The sequence below is a fragment of the Heterocephalus glaber genome, unplaced genomic scaffold (assembly GCF_053883595.1).
Source record: "Heterocephalus glaber isolate CG9 unplaced genomic scaffold, H.glaber_assembly_v1.0 deba00001472, whole genome shotgun sequence".
In the NCBI taxonomy this organism is placed as follows: Eukaryota; Metazoa; Chordata; class Mammalia; order Rodentia; family Bathyergidae; genus Heterocephalus; species Heterocephalus glaber.
The window spans coordinates 46,467,030-46,475,699 of NW_028258315.1; positions in this window are offsets into that span (position 1 = coordinate 46,467,030).

The following is an 8,670-nucleotide window of genomic DNA, read 5'->3' on the forward strand; positions in this document are numbered from 1 at the left end:
CACCCTCCATAGCAGGCAGGCAGTTCTGGTGATCATTCCATCTGTGCACCTCCACTGGGTTCTGAAAACAAGTTTCCCAAGTGAATGGAATGGTGGTTGTAAGTTTCTGAAGGTCTCAGACTAGAAACTGATTAGTTACTATCGTTTCTTCCGTATTTTATTGGTCAGGGGTCACAGGAGCCAGATTCAAGGAGAGAAGACATAGATTCTCCCTCTTTCTCAATGGGAAGAGGATACTTTTAAAATTTCACAAATGTGATTTTCGTATACATTCCATCCTCATTGTTCCCTAAGCATCTAGCACAAGCCTGACATGGAAGGAATGGAAGGTTAAAGGAGGAAATGTGTGCATGGGCTCTTTTGAACCTGGGAGGCTCTGCTTGGCCACAGTATTTCTGACCTGATTCCAGCTCTGTGACTAAGTTTTACCTACAAACCATCCTGTTATACCAAACCACTGCTTGGACCCTTCATACCAGCAGAGGCCAATTTATTCAAGCCTGCCCCTTGCTTCCCAGTTCATTTCTCATAGTTGTGAGGGAAGACAGCAAACAAATCACTCTCTCAATTAGCAAAAAACAGCAATTATAGACACTTGCCTGAAAATACCGTGTACTTTAAATTAGTTACAAATGACTAAGGCAAGTAATACCCACCTACAGTTGACATTCAACACACCCACAGAGAGCTCACAGCTATTGCTCTAAAATCACTAGGGAAATCAGTTCTGTATAAAGACTGCTTGCAAGAAATCTACCCACTTACGAATCTTGAAAGCAGCCTCATTCATTCATTCTCTCCAACCCACCCTCCTCCTCCATTTATAGGCCCGGTTATCAACCCAAAACCTATAGTGAGCATTTACTACATTCCAGGTACTATTTTAAATGTTTTCCATGAGTTAATTAAATACTGAAACCTATGATATCTATTCTATAATTTTCATTCCATTCGTCAGCTGTCCTGTTGCTGAGACATAATATCCAACACCCACAATTTAAAGGAAGAGAGGTTTAATTTAGCTCACAGTTTCAGGAGTCTCAATACATAGTCATCTGGCTCCAAGGCAAAGACCTTATGGCAGAAGGACTGGTGGAGCAAAGCTGCTTAGCTCACAGCAGCCAGAAACCAGAGCAGGGCAATAGAGCCAGGACAAAAGGTCAAAGGATCAGACATAGATTCTAAGGCTAAACCTCTGTGACCCATCCAGATACACCTAGAAGTGTGGTCCGCTAACCCCCAGAATATATCCCAAAGCCAATCAAGTCGAAACTCCATCCTAACTACCACAATTTCCCTATAATGGACAGACACGAAGATGGCCTCATGATAGCCACTCATGGGGATGCCTTTGTGTGATCTTCTCCTTTTAAGTGTGAGAAAAACCTTTATCTTTTCTCTAATAGGTATTACATGGCAAATGTGATGAGATGCAGATGATCACATTGTAGTGTTCATTTTAATGACATCTTTCTCTCCAGAGCTGGCTTTGAAGAGGCCAGGTGCCATGAGTCTCACAGCCACAAGAAAATAAATCTTGCCAATAAGTTGAGTGAGTTTGGAAGTAGAGTCTTTCCAGTCAGGGCAGCAGATGAGAACCTAGCCATGGTTCACATCTTGAATCACACAGCCTTTCAGAAGACCCAGTTAAACTGCTTCTGGACTCCTGGCCCAGAAAACTGTGAGACTATAAATATAGGTTATTCCAAGCCACTCAGTTTGTGCTGCTTTGTTATCCAGCAGCAGTTAAGTAACACCCATGGGGATACCCAACATGCTATTGAGGGCCCCTGACTTCATAGGCTGAGCCTTACACCATAAGTTCAGAACAATTCTGCAGGTGACCTGAAAAACATAATCTCTCAGCTAGAACACCCTATTGTTCATGGAATTATGACACAGACAATATAGCACTAGAGCACATTACATACAACATACTCAGATTTGCTAGAGTGGCCTTAGGTCAGCTCAAAGGTAGAAATGGCCACCATCCTGTGGCCTAATTGAAAATATTTGGGTAAAATATTGCATCTGTACTAAACATGTACTGACATTTTTCTTATACTTATTTTCTAAATAATACAGTTGAACAATTATTTAAATAGCATTGACATTGTATTTGGTATTATAGGTAACCCAGAGATGACTTAAAGTACACAGAGGGATGTCTGTAGTTTCTGTGTGCAAATACCATGCCCTCTTATATAAGAGACTCACACATATGTGGATTTTTGTATCTACAGGGAGCCCTGGAACCAATTCCACATGATTTTGAGGGAGGCCTTTATATTCCTTAAAGATTTGCAATGCATGTTGGAATGCTAGAAGTACTAGTAAGTCCAGTTTCCTAGCCTATGTCACTCCACAGCATACAGTGGTTTCCTATCCATTTCATCACAGAGGTTTTTTTTTAATCTATGAATTAATACATACTAATATCTCTTGAAGCTATAAGGCATATTATTGTAGGAGATGCATGCTCTTACATTTCATGTTAAAGAATAGCTTTTTAGAAAATATCCAACCTATTATTCTTAAAAAAGGACAGAAAAGACAGTTTATTTCTGTTTAATGAGAGTTTGGCTAAAGGGGTGAACTGAGGATGACTCTACCACTTGGGTCATCATCTAAAAAAATAGGACTCTGAATCTTCTGCTCCAAAGAAGAGAAAATGCAGCTTTCATGATTGTCTCAGCTATTTGAAGGTCCCAAATGGACTTGTCTGGACAGAAGCTTCAGAACATTCACATTAATTACAAGTGTCCATTATAAAGCCCAGGAGTGGCTTTGCAGGCCTTTTACAGATCTGTAAAATCACAAGGCATAAATCAATATAAATCAGACCAGAACTGCCAGGGGTCTTCATTGGGACCAGAAGCATGATTCTGCCATAAAATGATTCATGGCTGCTTCTTCCCTGTCAGCATTTTGTGCCTAGCAGAAGCATTCTTTACCATCTATTCCAGGCACCAGACTCACAGATACAGCCCAGAAAGGGAGCATAATTTGGCTATAAAAATGTTTTAATAAGTGATTTTTATATATCTGAAATGCCAGTTCCTTTACTACATCCTCCCACTCATTTTAAAACCAGTTAATATTTTGCTGAACTTCTGAGTTGTATTCTACTCAGCCACCTCTGCAATCTTTTTTTGCCTTTTTTTCTGCCAGAGCACAAGAATAAAGCTGTCAGATGGTCTATGAAGCCATTTTTCTTGTTTGGCAAATTGTGTAGTGGCAACCACAACCTCCTACTTGCTCTACTATATAATAGAAAAATCCTGTCTTAACAAAACAGAATTCAAATATTCTTTCAATCTGTGTTATCTATAGGCATCTAGAAGGATATAAGTGAAAATATATTTCATATAAATGTTTTGACCTTGTTCCAAGGGAAATGGTTAGATACAGATATTAAGCAGCCTGTGTGTTGACATGATTAGAGATATTATATAGCTCTCCAGCAGGAATATCTCAAGGTTTTTGAACAGAAATAATAAATGTGACTGCTCTTTAAGGGAAGAAGGATACAGCAAGAAAGTGCCCCAGAAGAAGAAGATTAAGAACTGAAGTGAGCTAATGGTATACAGTGGTTAGGCTTTGAATATGATGAGGATTTATGGTTTCAATTAGTGCTGGAGAGCAATTGCAGAAAGTTATTAGCAGGCAACTGGCATTCTCAAAAATGGCTCATTTGTGTATTGCTCAAGATTAGCTGAGTCTTTTAGTTGTTTACAAACACACATGATGGCTTGTATTCAAAGTGCGGAAGTGACTGCAATATTACATATTCAGAGCTCTTTAACACAGGTGAAGCCTGGTGCTTTGGTTTCTTACTACTCCTGTGTGGGCAAAGCAAAACTCAATTTTGCAACATATTCTTGTTTTTTTTTTTAAAGGTAAGTTTCCCCTAGCTGTTCAAAACTCTGATACATTATTTCACATGAATAGCTTCCCCATTCAGCACATTCCCTCATATTTAAAACTCTTAAATGCCTCAAATACTCCATGTTGTGCTGCCTAGAATACAAATTAATTTTTTAAATCTCCCTATTGGATTGTTTTGCACTGAAACCCATAAATTTTTATGTCAGATTTGTGCATATTTTTCTCTTTTAAAGCCTTTGGGATGCAATTCATATAGTACAAAATTTCTCAGATTAGAATCCTAGCTGAGGCATCTGCAAACATAAGAAAAAGTGCTCATTCTCAGGGCATTGAAAGCTGTGTCTGTTTTTTTTCACATTAAAAAAAAATGGAAGGTAATATATCACCTCAAGCCAGCAGACCTTGACCTCAGCCTCCCACTGAACACTGAGCCAGTATCCAGGAACACTTCCCTCACACAGTGACACTAGGATCCCTCATAGGACAACAGGCCTTTGGCCCAGGGTGATGTGCTCACTGTAGAACAGCTGCTATTCCTCATGCATTTGTTCTGTATGGCTGCACAGCACATGGTTCCTTGATCTCAAGTACTTAGAAATATCCATTCCTTTATTTTCCCTATTTATTTTTATCATAAGTAAGCATCTTTCCTTATTTGGAAAATATATATTTTTAAATAAAAATATGTATTGCTGTAAGTCAGATTAATGCATCCAAACCTTTAGTCCTCAAGCTAAGAGAACCTAGTGTAGTAATGATGAACCTTTTAGAGCTTTTAATAATACAAACAGCCCACTATGGCACTTGTGCCACGGGTTTGCCACTACTGACCATGTAGTGTGTGACCTGGAACCTGAGATGAAAAGTGGGCAAAGTCTGATGATATTGGCCTGTCTCATTTCACTGGGTCACATGAATTTGAGCATCCTTCCACTCTGTGAAGAAAAGCTCTACTATGTACCTGTTGCCTTCTGTGGTCTTTTCTCCATGATCTCTACTCCTCTGGTGCATAAATAAATTCAACAAATTCAGGTACCTGTACAGATAAGAGAAGTAGAGATCTCAACAGAATTGTGGTTTCATTCTTGCAAATATTTAATATAAGGAGAAATAAAGGTCTGCCTGTTTGGGACAGAGAATATTAGAGAACCCAAGTATGTTAATGTCCCTAAAAGCCCATCCTGCCTGCAGTCTGTTGTAGATGCAAGGAGCTAAGAGTCTCTTACTCCACCACCCCTTGGTAGTAAACCAAGGAAATGAATATACTTCTCTCACTTTTTTTTCCATTGTGGTGCTGGGGATTGAACGTGGGGCCTTGAGCATACTAAACACATATTTTACAGCTGATACACACCTCCAGCCCCTATTTTCTCAATCTTGATTATCTTGGATCTTGGCTGGAATGTTCTGTCATCATTTGAGACCCTTGAGATGACAGCCAGATAAAAACATTGTTTCAGTGGTGGCTGTGAGCAGATAGCTATGATGTCAACTCCAGCTTTAACAATTTATGTCACGGGGATTGACCAACCAAATGGACATTCGTGAAAGGAATATTGGCTATAGAAAGGATGTTGCTTTACTTGTAAATAATGGCAGAATATTAGCTCTTGAATTTTTAAATGTTATTGAACTAATTGGAATAGTATTCTATGATGGATCCAGAAAAGATAATTTTAACCACCCCCCAGTCAGAGATGTTAAAACAATATGAAATAATATAAATTGAATATGTTTGTATGACTACTATATATATATATATATATGTCCATACATGTATGCATATGTAGTCATACAAACACAAATAAATATGTGTATACATATGTGCATATATATCCATTCAGAGGTTAAAAACAAATAATAAATTGACACAGTAAATTGAAGTCTCTACTTCAGAGAGCTGTCAACTGAGAAGAGAGGGATCTTGGATTTGGATTTTGGATCCACCTTCTCCAGTCCATTACTGGTAGAAAGTTTCTCAGTTCTCTGTCACTTCCACACTATGCTGTGAATATAAATGGGCTGCTAGGGCCAGAGAAAATCCTTGACACATTTTTTGTCATAAAGTCACAAACATAAGTGTCTCAAACCTACATTTATTCTTTAGAATATTTCTAATGATGACTTATTAATTTTTTTTTTTTTTTGTACCAAGGATTGAATGCAGGACCTTACACTTGCAAGGCAGGCTGTGGCACCATGGAGCTAACTCCCCAGTCCAGTGACTTATTAATTTTAATTTTATGAGTTTTATTATGTATATTAAACAAGAGTGCTTAACAGGAAAAAGTCACAAAAATAAAATATAAAAATAAAACTAAAGTATTGCATTTTTAATATTTGTTGAATAATAAAGAATCAAAATTTTCAACATTGACTATTTTGTGGTATACAAAGTCTAAAAAAACCAAAAGAATTAAATTTTTATATGAACTACAATGAAAATACCAATAGCACTCTGCAAAAAAAAATTTTTACTTCAATTATCATACCTAAAGCAGATTTACACATGACAACAGCATGTACCATACATACACTGACAGTATATGTTTTTTATTTTCATGGCCTTTTTGTAGGACATACTTGATATCTTGCTGGTCTTGCTGTTTTGATGGGAGGTTTTTATTATATTATACAATGTATAGTTAACAGAAACATGACGTATCAATAAGATAAAGTATTAAATTATAGGCTGGGGATTTAGCTCAGTGGTTCTGCCACCTGCTTCACAGGCACAAGGTCCAGAGTTTGATCCCTGGTATAAAAAAAGATAAAGTATTAAATTATTAATATGTATTGCACATTTAGAGTAAACATAAACATTTTCACATCAGGTGTGTACTTGCTTACAAAACCTAAAAGATGAACCTAAGTGTGTACAGACCCCAGCCAGAAGCCCACCCAGAGAAGAGTAGCATGGGTGTACGGACCATAGCCTGAGACCCACACAGATAACACTGGCTTGGGCACACAGGTCCCAGCCAAAATCCTGCTGGGAAAACAGCTTCACAAACATGCATGCCCCAGCCACAGGCCTGCCCAGAAATCATCAGTAAGTGCATGCAGGCCCCAGACAGACTGCTCAGACTCCAGTGACTCATGTGCATAGCCCCCAGCCAAAGTCCCTTCCAGACAACAGATATGCAGGCAGTCAGGCCCCAGCCAGAGGCCCACCCAGATACCATCCCTAAGTGCACACAGGTCCTAGCCAGAACCCTACCCAGACAACAACAGAGAGCAGGGATCAAGAAGGCCATCATCATGAACCCAGGAATTGGAGCAATGGTGAGCAGCAGAGAGAAGAGCTCCCTGAGGCTTCCTGAGAACTGAAGCCCACTGGGTGAGCAAACAGTCACCTCAACAAAGACACAGCAGACTGCATCTGTTGACATGAGAAGGCATGTAAACAAGACTAATAAAACAGACTTCCAGATCACCAAAGTCAACCCCAAGGGGCAAGGAGATGGAAGAATCTGATACTCAACCACCTGGATTCCCTGAAATGACAATGAAAGAGGGTCTGCAAAAACTAAAATCAGAAATAATTTCTCAGACAGCAACAGAGATTGTGAAAGACATGATTAATAACTCTAGAGCAGACACAGATGAAAAAAATAGAGGAATTGAGGAATATGATGGAATCCCAATATAGCAAACAAATGGAATCCATAATATACATGCAAACAGATATCCAGGAGAGTAAAAACTCCATTGAAAGTTTATGCAGCAAAACGAGCCAATATGAGAACAGAATATCACATATGAAAGACAAGATTGCAATTAGCAATAAGGAAAAGAAAGATTTCTTAAAAATAGCAAGGAACCACAAGAAATCAATACAGCAGCTGCTAGATGATGCAAAGAAGAATAAGATAAGACTGATCTGGGCCAGGGATTTAGCTCAGTGGGTCCGGTGCCTGCCTCGAAAGTGCAAGGTTCTGAGTTCAATCCCTGGTACCAAAAAAAAAAGACTGATCAGAGTCAATGAAGAAACAAGAGATAGTGCAAATGACATTCAAAAAAAACTATTCAGAGAAGTAATGGCAGAAAACTTCCTGAGCAGTGGAAAAAAATTTGTCATATAGATGAATGAGGCATATAGGACTCCAACTAGCCATGATGAAAAACAAAATACACCTAGGCATATAATAGGCAAGATTCCAGAAACCCAAAAGAAGAACAAAATCCTACAAGCAGTTAGAGAAAAGAAACAAATCACATACAAAGGAAAGCCCATCAGAATCACAGCAAATTTCTCAACACAAACCCTCAAGTCAAGAAGAGCCTGGAATGAAGTATTTCAAGCCCTAAAAGAAAATGACCTCCAACCTAGACTGATGTACCTGCAAAACTATCTTTCAAAACTGATGAAGAAATATGATACTTTCATGACAAAGCATACCTGAGGAACTTCATGAATACCAAACCAGCACTCCAAAAAATTTTAAACAAAATCCTAGGATCAGACAATGAGGGTCACAACCCCATGAACCCCAGCAGAATAAATCCATCAGGCAAGAAAAGAAATGAAATGCAAAGGCAGAGAATCCAACAATAGGAAAAGGTCATGACAAGGATAAATCAATACATATCAATTATAACCATCAAAGTTAATGGTATCAATTCACAAATCAAAAGAAATAGACTGGCAGAATGGGTCAAGAAGCAAGATCTAACAATATGCTACATAAAAGAAATACATTTAATTCAAAAAGAAACTTGTAGACTGAAAGTTAAAGAATGGAAAACAATATTCCATGCAACAGGAACCCAAAAAAATGC